At 47.1% G+C, this 12,816-nt stretch overlaps 1 protein-coding gene across 3 annotated transcripts in view; it reads left to right on the top strand.

The window, feature by feature from the left end:
- Positions 1–12,816, top strand: part of TEKT3 (tektin 3) — a 253,946-nt gene that overhangs the window by 52,658 nt on the left and 188,472 nt on the right. For all 3 annotated transcript variants that reach the window (XM_059732194.1, XM_014595763.3, XM_059732195.1), the window contains exon 3: positions 2,540–2,630. The gene's annotated coding sequence lies outside the window, so the exon portion shown is untranslated. The remainder of the gene's footprint in view (positions 1–2,539; positions 2,631–12,816) is intronic.

Raw genomic sequence — 12,816 nt, 5'->3', positions numbered from 1 at the left:
GCAGGGCAAGAGGGGCACTTGTTCCTCCGGGGGGGAAGGGAGGGGTAGTGGGGAGCTGTGTGGCCGGGCTGCACCAGTGCCTGTGCTCACAGGGCCAGGGCAGCCTGGAGATGCTTGCAGGGCTGGAGGTCAGGAGTCAGGGGCAGTGGCAGGGCTGGGGGAGGATGGTGCGTGGTTTGGGACTGAGGGGCACCAGGGCATGGGGGACTGTGGGGCAGGAGTCCAGTGCAGTGCCAGGGGGATGTAGGTCAGGAGTGAGGTGCATCAGTAGGGATGGGGTGGGGGTGGGGGCGGCTATGGGTTGGGAGTGAGGGGCACCAGCATGGTTTGGGAGGGGGGGCACAGGGTACTGTGGGTCAGGAGTGAGAGGCAGCAGCGGGGCTAGGGGAAGCTGTGGTTTAGGAGTGAGAGGCAGAGGCCAGGCACGGGTATATCACTGCTCCCCCCCCCCCATCATATAGCCCCCCACCCTCCCCAAACAGGTGTCCTCTTTTTTGAAAATGGAAATATGGTAACCCTATTAAAGTAGACTTCTCACAGGTGGCCACTAAGGGCAGAATCCTGTTTCACTTTGTGCACGGTTTTTCAGGCATGTAACTCCCATTTTTTGCACTTAAGTGCAGTTAGCTGTCACGTTCCACACACGCTGCAGAGGCATGAGCTTTCATGTGGCTACGTGGCATGCGCAGGGATTTATGTACCTGGGTGAGAGTAATACTCCAAATCATAGCCAGGTAAAACCCTGTGGCTAAAGGGTATTAGATGAAAGAGGAGGACAAAGATCCTTTTGTATTTTGGTCTAATCTCCTAGTGGTTAAAGCACTTGCCCAGGAAGTAAGAGGCCCAGGCTTTAGCCCCCCCTCACCCCAAAGGGTTTTGTATCTCTGACTTACTAGCATACTGCTCTAACCACCAAGCAGGGGTTATCAGCTCTCCTCTTGAAGCTGACCCACTGCATCCTCCATTTAATAATCATTAGATAATGGAGCACTGGATAAATGGATAACAAACGGTGAGGAAGAGTCTGCATGAGAAGCAAGTGTCTTGGCCAGGAGCTACTTCCTTCTAGGGCAGCAGCCATCTCAATGAGCCACACACCCTCTAGTTTGTTTCATATCTGCCTCTTGTCTGCCCAGAAAGCTAGATTTAAGAGGATGGCTGGATAGGAGGCTGGGTAATGCCTAACTTTGGTCTCCTGCTTGTTTGGCAAATGTCCTGGCCAATAGGCTGTTAGGTTAAAATCTTAAATAGTCCTCTTCCTCCTCCGACATCTAACATGGCTTTTTGCCATGTAGATTTTTTGTGATTTTCACTTGTCCAAAGCAGACAACTGCGTCCACATTGCATGTGTAGTTGGGTCACAAAATGCTGAATTACTAGGAAAAATGAAACAGGATTCTGCCCAAAATGTTTCTCTTGCAGGTGTTTTTCATGACATCCCAAGGATCTGATCTGCAAAAATGCTGAACATAGCTGCAGCTCAAGTCCTAGGGAGCTATGCTCTGAATAAATCAAGTGAAATATAATGCTGAGTACTCTGATAAAACAGATCCAAAGGGTTTCAAACTTAGCCCCAAGAATTAGTTAGGATACTTTTATAATCTTTGTGCCTCAGTTCCTCCTCTGCAAAAATGGGGATACCCTCAGCTCCCAAAAATCTAGTGAAGAAAAAGTCATTAATGTTTATGAAGCAGTCAGATAACTTGTGTGATAAGCACCAGAGAAACACCCTGGAGTAAATTATTTATTCTTCAAATCAGGGTTTGAATAGTATGTAGACAATAAGGCAGGGGACACACACTGAACAAAGAGGAGAAAAAAATATTGGAAAGCTGCTCGTTCACTCTCTTATACCTTGACCTCATGATAATTCTTTGGGAAAAGTAGTATGCGATCATGTAAATACAGAGTATTATAATGCATATGCACGAAGAGAGTGACCTAAGGTCACAAAGGAAACTTTAGTTCTGAGATTTCAAGACTCTTGGCTGCTTGACTTTACAGTGGTTAACATTGGGGGTGGTGGGTGATACTTGCACGTGAACAGCGCCATCCCTAGGGGTGTGTGGAGCCTCGGGCATATCAGCCTGTGTGGGGTTGGGGGGGCAGGGATGGTGAGTGGCCAGACCGCAGAGCTAGGGGTGGGAGGAGGGGGTGGTGTGCGGCTGGATCATGGAGCCAGCGGCCGTGGCGGGGCCTGCACGGCACAATATGTAATGTATTTAGGGCCAGATCCAGAGCCCTTTGCAATTCTGTGGAATGACTCCCAGTGATTTGCTAGGCTTCTAATTAGACTTTGAACCTGATGGGGTAAGAAGTCATCATTGCATCTCCCTGTGAATGGCTGTAACATAACATCCCTATAGTAACACCAATTGTTTGCTGGCAGCCTGACAGCTTCCTTTATTCTGCTTTCAGCTGGCAGGCCTCTGAGAGAGGAAAAAAACGCAGGGCATGTTTTTGGTTGCTTAGCCTGATATGATGTACGTTATGCATTTCTGCTGTATACTTAGAAAGATAAATGGATACTTTTTTAAAGGAAATCTTGGAACCTTCTCAGAGGGACATATTCAACCACCTGACCCGGATGAAAATGACTCCTGCTTACACCTTTAAGAACTCACTGAAAGGTAAGACCACTATGCCATTTCTTGGTACAGCTCTGTTCCACCAAGGGCTAGATCCTGTTCCCATTGAAGTCAATGGCAAAAAACTTCCATTGACTTCTGTGGGAGTGGGAGTTGTCATGCAAGTTCAGAGATTAAATTCATACACTGGTGGGGGGTAGTTCTGGCAAAAAGACTTTTAATATGTATTCTAGCTTTTAAATAACATTCACTTTAACTGTGCTCATTTCCCTTGTATGCTTGCTTTCCATGGTTGTGTTAATGTTCACAGTTTACTAGCCTGCATACTCCCTGGGTGTGAGCTTTAAGCTTGAGTGCTCAAACATTCAGTGAAACCAGATTTCAAAATATATGGCTGGCCAAGCACAGTGAAAATTGGGAACTGAATTTTTTGCTTGAGAATGCAGTTTGAAACTAATACTCTTATTGGTTTGGTTTGTAATTGGGGTGCAGAACCAGAATCATGCAACTTTACAGACTTAGGGGCTGCATATATACGTGCTTAACTGCAGAGCGGACTAGTTGTAGAGTAAAGCATCACCATCTGCACTTATGATGGTATTAGACCACAGTAAACTAATTAACACTGCAGTAAAATAGTATCATCAGGGATCGTACTATCTTACACCAAAGTATTTTATTGCAATTAAACGCACGTGTAGACGTTGAGCATGGGTGTAAAATGAGCCCAGTCAGCCTAGCTGGCTGGGAGGCAGATTCCTGCCTGTTGCCTAGCCACATAGCTCTGTACTTTAAGCATCCTCGTGCCCCAGCCAACCTCTCTGCTGTCTGATGCTGCCACCCGGAGCCCAGCGCTGAGCCCTTGTGTCCCCTGTCAGCCTGGGCCTGTTCTGCCCTGGTTCAAATTGCTGCTGTCCTGGGTATACATGTAGATGCTGCGCCCAGGAGTAGTGTACTCAGGCTCAAACTGCTCCAGAGTTTATTGCTTTGCATTAATTGCATGTGTAGACACACCCAGTGTCAAGTTTGAATGTTTGAAAGTAGTTGTTTGCAAACTGTGCAGGTCAAGAATTATCCATTTAATTAGTTCCTAATACACTCAAAAATGGTAGAATTATTTTATGTACCACCGTTCAGCAGAAAAAGAAGTGAAATTCATGTAGATAAGTATTACAGCACAAGTTGTTTCCCCAACTGAAAATTCTGCCTTATGATATTCCCACGGAGTGAGTATAATACGTGCAGAAATTTGCACCCAGAAAGTTTAGTATTAACTAGTTCTATAAGGCCCTGGCAGTTAGAATTATTGCAGAATCATAAAGTACATTATTTATTCAGTACCTAGAGTTGAAGTGATTTTCAGTGTATATCAGTATAGATCAAATGAAATTGCAACCCATCATTGTTAAACACTGATTAGGCATTTCTCTAGGCAGGTTTAGTATTACAGCAGAAGGTAAGTAGAGCATTAACCCAGTAGTGGTACACTTATTCTCACCAAGTAGGGGAGCCTGTTTCCCTAATGAAGTTCATTTGATGCATAATTCTTCAGACAATTGACTGGACGCAGTTGTCAAATCCCCTGTGAATTGTGGCTGAATGGGGAGGTGCCCTTGTTGCCTTTGGGGACTATGCTCGTGTAACCTGAATGAAATTGAAAGTGTGGGTGGGTGCCAGATCTTAAAGCAGAGGATTGTGCTGGCTGGTTACCACTATGTGATTGCCATGTACTGAGGTTGATTTCAGGAAAGGACAGCTGTAGCCTGGCCCCGGTTCCACTGAAGGCCTTATAGGGTGATGATGTGGTTCTGTACCTCTGACAATGTGGACAGAACTATTCGGGAGAGTTGCCAAGTTATCTTACATTACAGAAAGAGCAGCAGCATCTCTGTTGAGTCTGCTGGCTGCAGGATTTAGGAATCAATTAGCGATCATTCTGACTTTAGGTGATAGGGAAATTGGGTAGGTTTAGGGGATAATGCCAGGTAGCTGTCCATTCTGAAGAGAGGATATTTTTGAGGGCACCATTATTTCAGAAGTGAAGGGACACAAGACAGCATAACATACTTTATTTTAAATGTAGGGAAACATAGTAATGCAATTTACATGATGTTTGGATGAATGGATTTAGATAATAATTGGGCTAATGAGTTTTATGTTTCTCTTGATCTTTTCTAATCCCTGTAGATATCTGTCTGATGTTATTAGCAATTACTTGCTTTAATGATTTTGCATTGGTAGCAGCAATGCATCCTACTAGAGCCTTCACTGTTAACAGTGTTATGTTTTAACATAGATAATACAGAGTGGATGAGGCTGCAGGAGAGCTGAGTCGATTCTTCACTCTGCCACAGACTTCCTGTGTGACATTAGGCAAGTTAGTTAACCTCTCTGGGTCAGAGATCATAGAAAAATTGGGCCGAAAGGGACCTCTAATCCAGGCCCCTGCTCAAGGCAGGATCATCCCTGACTAAACCATCCCAACCCACTGTCTGTCTAAGTTGCTTTTGAAAATTTCCAGGGATGAGGATTGCAAACCATCTCTAGGTAGCCTGTTCCAGTGCTTGACCACCCTTATAGTCAGAAAGTTCTTAGTAATCTCCAACCTAAATTTGCTCTACTGAAACTTGAGGCCATTGCTCCTAGTCCTGTCCCCTACAGGCATAGAGAAAAGACCATCTCCTTTTTATAATTCTACTTTATCAAATCCTCCTCCATCTTCTCTTCTCCAGACTAAATAACCATACTTTGATCCTTTCCTCATAAGTAATGCTTCTCAGGCCTCTAATCATTTGTGTTACTTTTTGTCGGGCTCTTTCTAATCTGCCCACATTCTTCTTGAAGTGTGGCGCCCAGAACTGGACACAGCGCTCCAGGGCAGTGCCAGAGTATGGAAAAATCACTTCCTTTGATTTGCAAGAGACCTGTTAATACAACCCAGTTTGTTGACTTTTTTGCACCAAGTTCACAATATTGGGTCATATTCAGCTTATGGTCCAGTGTAATGCAAGGTTCTTCTCTGCAGTATTGTAATGTAGCCAATCATTCCCATATGTATTTCTACATGCAATTATTGTGTCCCAAGTGCCGGACTTTGCACTTGTCCTTGTTGAAGTTTATCTGGGAAAGGGAGAGCAGGGTACAAAAAGCACCACCGTAGCCAGGACTTGAACCCAGGGTGCAGGAATGAGACCACTGAATACATGCCACTGGACTGCCAAGTAGCTATCTGTAAGCTGGAGATAATGATATTCTCTCTAGCCATGGACAGACACACCTTTAAAGTACTCCAAACTGAAGTGGAATATGGAATGCTTCAGATCATGGACAGATGTTGAGCCCCCTGACAGGAATGGTTCAAAATCAGTGCAGTAGCATTCAGCAACATGCTTTCCAGACAGGAGGCGTGACAGAGGGCTGCTTGGTCATGTGGCTCCATTCCTCTCTCCCCCACCCCTGATCCCATGTAGGGAGGCGAGGGTGCTGAGTGAGGTGGACAGCTGAGTGCTCTCCTGTGCACTTGGCCTTTGGACTCCTGGTTCTGTAGTCTGAGAGCCATGCAAAGAATTATTCTCTCCCATCCTGGAGTTGGACAGAATGATTCCTTGCATGGGTATTGGGCTCTGGAGATTGCCGAGAATGGCCGACCACCCACCCCTTCCTCCTTAGGACTGGGACACCCCACACTCCCCTGGTAGAACCAGGAGATTGGAAGCAGGGAGACGTGCAGGGATTCCTGCATGTTCTTTGTTTACCTCCTGTGGGGCATGCTGGAGGGTGTGCATTGGCTCTCCACCTTCAGCCCTCTCCCATCCACACCCCAGGAGGAAAGCTAGAGGACCAAGAAACCCCCTGTCACATTCCACTGGAATGTAATGTAGTGCTCTCAAAGTGCTCCAGAAGGAAGCGCTTCATAGATGTTTCTCATTTTCTGTGGATCATTTTTTTTAAGCATTTCAGGCATTTTTGAAGTGGTGCTCTGGCTATGACTGTTGTTTGGAGCTCTTCAAAGGTATCTGGAGTACTCCAAATGTTACGTCTGTACAGGGTTCTGTCTGCCACGTGGTTAAGCAGCAGTCTCTTTAGAGCAAGGACTGTCCCTCACTGTTTGTACAGTCCCATGTGCAACTGGACGCAGAAATAAAGCTTTCCATGTTAGTCAGGGAAGGTGGTATTTTATTTTTTCTGCTGCAGTTTTCAGCAGAAATGAATCTCATAAGCCTGCTGAATGTGTTTCTCGGATAAAGTTCCTAGCAATATTGTCACTGTTTGGAGGTTAATAGGTAGGCATTGTCTTTAGAGCTGCACTTTTTACTGTTCTTTGTACAGTTTCAGAGTATTCTTCAATGTTTACTTCCAAAATCTTTCAATAGTATACTGTGAGAAGAGGCTATTTGAGATGCCAGGATAATGGTGTGCAGCTGGGCCAGGGGTTAGCTTGGTGGTCTGTGCCTTGAGACCCGGTTTCAATTCCCTGCCCTGCTACAGATTTCCTGTGGGCCTTGGACAAGGTATTAAGTCTCCCTCTTTCAGTTTACAACTGTAAAATGGACACCATAGTATGTCTTTTCCTGTGTGTGGGGTGAAGATAAAGTATGGTCACAGAACTGAAATGTATAGCATAGTAGAGTCAGATGCAATGATAAAAGGGTTCTTTGAAGTACCATAGATATCCAGAGTGCAGTGTTTCATGCTCCAGCTGTCTAATACTATTTTAGATCCTCCCGTTGAACTGGCTTGTGCTGGGACATCCTAGAGTTGCTGGTGCAAATGAGCAGTTCAAAGAGACTTGGGCGCAGAGTAATGGCTTACTGAATTAAATTAATTCCAGAAAGGGCCCAAAGATCTTGCTGTCCATTCACTGATTGGTGCGAGTCTGCTCTAAGCCATAGATGGAGTAGTTGTGATTTGCAGAGTTACTAACCCATCTGTAAGGACTGAATGTGGGGCCAAATCACTGGTTATTAACTTTTTAAGAGTCCAGGCACGTCTCAATAAGTTTTGGGAATTTAGTGGCACCCCAACCAAAGACTAGTTCATTTCTTGCAGTGCTTACTTGTGCATGCCCTGTGGTAGCCCAACAGGATCTCATGGAGTGGCAGGGTGGGTAGGGCACCCCTGAGAGCATGGCAGTGGGTGGGTAGCACACAGTACTTGTCAGGGGCTGTTGGCAGGGCAGACTGAGGACCTTGGGAGTGGGCCATTAGACTCCTAAAGGAGACAGTTGCTCCTGCAGGAGGCAAAGGAGTATGACAGTGGTCACTAATGCAGAGGCTGATGCCAGGTGAGGGTGGTAGAAATGGGATCCTTGTATGCCCCAGTCCTTTCACAGTTTGCCTCCTTCCTGACCCCAGTCTCTCTGAGAGGGTGAACTTAGCCCCTGGTGCTGCATTTGGTCCTCTGAGGACTTGAATGCCAGCTCCCAGAGCCACCGTTCCTTGCAGTCCCTCCCACTAGTTTCAGGAGGAGAGGAGGAAGGAGATGGGCTGAAAAAGTGCAGCTTTGTGCATTGCAGAACACACTGCTCAGGACACAGGGATGGTCAGCACCAGGGGCTGTGGTTCTCAGTTCACCTCATTCCTCAGCTCCTCCTATGCTCCTGATGCTGGTAGGAGGGGCCATGGGGAGTGTTGCGGGGGCAGATACAGGGTGCCCAGCATCTGGAGGAGCCAGCACTTGTCTCCTCTCATGGGGGTTGGCATCACATTACCCTGCAAAGAGTATTGATGCACCCTGGTTGAGAATCACCAGTCCAAAGGCATGAACTTCAATTGTCTGAGCCTGTCTGTTAGCCAAGGCTGCCACAGATTCACCAACCTCTGTCTATGTGTCTTAGTCACTGTAGTGGAGCGAGGCATGAGATGCCACTTAGAATGGCATGAGTTATAGCAGGCTAAATTTGACCTCCCTGGTGTGTAGGTGCCTGCACTCTAGAAACTGCTTCCATAACTGACACTAATGACCTTACTGGTAGGCTTAACACAGAAGAAATAAGCTGGTGGTGACTGGTGAACCCAAGTGCAGAAGGAGACGGTCCATGAAGGCCAGAATCAAGATGTCTGGTTGGGGCAGGGAGAAAGAAGCTTAGATTGCAGATACCTGTTTGGTGGACAGAGGATCTCAAACCTTTAGAGTAGACAACATGGCTCATTTCATAGATTTCATAGACATTAGGGCTGGAAGGGACCTCGGAAGATCATCGAGTCCAGCCCCCTGCCTGAGGCGCAGGAAGTCAGCAGGGATCATAAGATCCCAGCAAGATAAGCATCCAGTCTTCTCTTGAAGGTGTTCAATGTAGGTGCTTGAACCACCTCTGGTGGCAGGCTATTCCAGACCTTGGGGGCTCGGACAGTAAAGAAATTCTTCCTTATGTCCAGCCTGAAACGATCTTGTAGTAGTTTGTGACCATTTGACCTCGTCATCACTTGGGGCGCTCTGGTGAACAAACGTTCCCCCAGATACTGGTGGTCATCCCTGATAAACTTGTAGGTGGCCATCAGATCACCCCTGAGCCTGTGCTTTTCCAGGCTAAAGAGCCCCAGGGCTCTCAGCCTGTCATCGTAGAGTCTGCTTCCCTGACCTCTGATCATGTGCGTGGCTCTTCTCTGGACTCTCTCAAGCTTCTCCACATCCTTTTTGAATTGTGGAGCCCAAAACTGGATGCAGTACTCCAGCTGCGGCCTCACTAAGGCCAAGTACAGGGGGAGAATGACGTCCCGGGATTTGCTTGAGAAGCATCTATGGATGCAAGCCAGCATTTTGGTCGCTTTACTAGCCGCAGCATCGCATTGCAGGCTCATGTTCATCTTGTGGTCAATGATGACCCCCAAGTCTCTTTCTTCCATAGTGCTAGCCAACATAGCACTGCCGAGCCTATAAGGATGCTGCGGGTTTTTTTTTCCCAAGGTGGAAAACCTTGCATTTATCGGCGCTGAGCCTGTCCAGGTCAGCCTGGATCATCCGCCTGTCTTCTGGTGTGGATGCTTTGCCCCAAAGTTTGGTGTCATCTGCGAACTTGGCCAGTCCGCTTCGGACTCCAGTGTCCACATCATTAATGAAGATGTTGAACAGTATGGGTCCAAGGACAGAGCCCTGGGGGACCCCACTGGTCACAGGACACCACGATGAGTGACTTCCATCAATTACTACCCTCTGGGTCCGACCCTGGAGCCAATTTTCCAGCCAGTGGATCATGGAGGACCCAAGGCGACAATTGGCCAGTTTCTCCAAGAGACAATCATGGGACACCAGATCGAAGGCTTTTTTGAAGTCAAGATATATGACATCAATCTCATCTCCCTTCACCTGGTCGTAGAAGGAAATGAGATTGGTCAAGCAAGACCTACCCGCAACAAACCCGTGCTGGCTATCCCTTAAGATGTTGGCATCGGCCAGTCCATTAAGGATGGCCTCCTTAATAAACTTTTCTAAGATCTTCCCTGGGATAGAAGTCAGGCTGATGGGCCTATAGTTAGCTGGATCCACTTTCCTCCCTTTCTTGAAGATAGGCACCACATTGGCCTTCTTCCAGTCTTCGGGCACTACACCAGAGCACCAAGAGTTTTCAAAGATCCGCGCTAGAGGCTGGGCTATGATGCTCGCCAGCTCCTTGAGTACCCTGGGGTGAAGATTGTCAGGGCCGGCTGACTTGAAGGTATCCAGCTTCTCAAGATGTTCCTTCACGAAGTCAGCATTAATGGAGGGCAGGGGATCACCCTCATCCGGACTTCCCTGTCCCGTAGTGGGCATGGGCGTCCCATGGGGCTGATGAAAGACTGACGCAAAGTACCTATTTAATAGGTTGGCTTTTTCCTGGGCATCAGTTGTCAGTTGCCCCATCTGGTTCAGCAGGGGTCCAACGTTGCCCCTGCTTTTCCTCCGGCTCCCCACATATCTGAAAAAAGACTTTTTATTGTCCTTGATGCTCAAAGCTAGCTGGAGTTCAGTTGCAGCCTTGGCTTTCCTGGTCTGCTCCCTACAGGACCGGACCAGTGCAGAATAATCCTCCTTGGAGGTGACTCCCATCCTCCATCCTTTGTAGGCCTTTCTTTTTAGCCTCAGGAGGTCTGCTAGGTCCCTGGAGAGCCAGGGTGGGGATGGAAAGGGAAGCATCCCACTTCCATTGACTTTCAAGGGGATTTATGCACCTCATTCTGTTAGTGAGTCTGCAGAGCACAGTGCTGAAAGGGCTGTGAATGAGTAGCTGTGTAGCCAAGCCAATGCAGCGCTTGACACTGATTCTTAGCAGAGCTTATTAGACTGGGCAGGGCTCTGCTGTAACGGTCTCCATTGCTTCCCATGCCTGGGCCCCATTGCTTGGAGCTAACTCAGGTACTTCTGCAAAGCACTGTTTTATGCAGTGTAGACACTCTCTTAGGTACCTTGGAAAATCCCAGCCTAGATTTTCTGGTGGTTTTAAAAAAGGGAAAGCAAGTCCAGTTTCTGTCTGTAGAATCAGAAGAAATAAAAACACCAAGAGGAGTTGCTAAACAAAACACAAAGCAAGGAAAACAAAGAATTAAAGAAAGAAAAGCTGGGAAAAAAGAATGTAGTAGATCCTCCAAAATATGTGAATGCATTTTATAGAGAGGCTCAGAGTGCCTTGTGGTCACTAGGAACAGGATGGAAGGGCACAACTGAATGGGAAGGAGGAGTCCCAGTGAGGAGACCACTTATGACTTGAGGCCTGATCCTTAGCCACTAGGCTTATGGGGGCTGCTGCTCAGAACAGTTCTACTTAGTTTTCCATTCCCAATCATTTTCCTTTCCCATTTATTTCCAGACATGTTTTAAACCAACTCCAGCTGTGGATGTTTTCTTTAGTGAATGCACATTGCAGCAGTGCGTGTGGATTCTCTGAGCCTGTGCATGCACACCCACGTTGAGCAACAGTTAACTCAAGTGTCAGCAACACCAGGATCTGTCATGGGGAAGAAGGCATTATTTATACAATGCCGAATTACAGTCACCCCCTAGTGCATGTGTGTCACTGATCCCTCTTGATGCCCAGACCGCAAGGGATATGAGCCTGTTACAGCCCAGCCAGAAAGTCTTTGCTGCTTAACTTAAGCTGTAGCAGATCACAATTTCAGCTCGTGAGGACCCCAGTTCCATTCCTACTGTGTTAGCTTTGATGGTGGCCTTTACACAACTGCAAAAAATGCTTCAAGCTAAAAGACTTGAACAGCTTCTGCAGCCCTTGTATCTGCTCCTCAGGGCATGGGGAAGGAGGTGAAGCTATGTAGAGTGTCTTTTTCCAACCCTGTGCAGGTCATCCCAGGAGCTGCATAGAGCTGAACACTGATAAGCTAGGCATGGATCCCAGTGCACGCTCCTGCATCCATGCTGCTCCTCAGTGCACACAGGCACACCAGATTTGGGTGGTCCTGTTTTGCTGGACCCCTTCTCCACCCACTGCAAAAGAGAGCTGTTTTGGGGCTATTGCATTTCACTTTTGCATGGGAATAACTATAAGTTTTTACAACCATGTGACCAGCTGATTGAAGAAGGCTAATCCAGCTCTTTTGCTTCATGAAAAGACGGGCTGTCTCAAATCCAAACAGCTTGCAGAGGCTCAGTCACGTTCCAGACATCTTGAGGTGGGTGGGACGGGTTCCCTTTTGACCACTTATTTTTCTTAGTTCATTTAGTACTGTACGTGTACATCAGGCTACAGATGTTTCTGTTGCCACCCAGGTGGTAGGGGTTATAATAATACTGTCTGCAACCCTCAGACTCAGCGACTGTTGGCTGCGGAAGTACTGCCTTAGAAAGGATGCTCTTAAAAGCAAGCAAAGCCATTAGCTTTTACTTAGCTTGGCCAAACTTTACAGCCTTATTTTACGGGCAGAAACAATGGCTGGTCTGCTTACAAACTGATCTGATCTGTCTCCCTAGAGATAGGGTGTGCACTGCTGGCAGGACACACAAGACAGCATATCTCCTAAGTCTCACTGCCAATTCCTGGTGCTCCGAGTGCTAAAGAAGACCAATAACTTGTATTGTATGGAGACAGATAAATGTATATATTATGACCTTGGAGTCCTGCCAACGGGAGCATAGAAAACAGATGTTCGAATCGTGACCTTGTGGATAAACAGTAGGCCCTCCTTGCCAGCCCACTGACTTTAGCTTCCTTCTCACACTCGAGGCCTTCAGCAATCTGGCTCTCTGCCTGTTACAGAGGCCCCAGCGCCATAGCTAGCAAACTGTGCAAGAAACAATTCCC

The sequence above is a fragment of the Alligator mississippiensis genome, chromosome 8, assembly GCF_030867095.1.
Source record: "Alligator mississippiensis isolate rAllMis1 chromosome 8, rAllMis1, whole genome shotgun sequence".
Taxonomy (NCBI): domain Eukaryota; kingdom Metazoa; phylum Chordata; order Crocodylia; family Alligatoridae; genus Alligator; species Alligator mississippiensis.
This window is presented reverse-complemented; position numbering and strand designations above follow the sequence as displayed.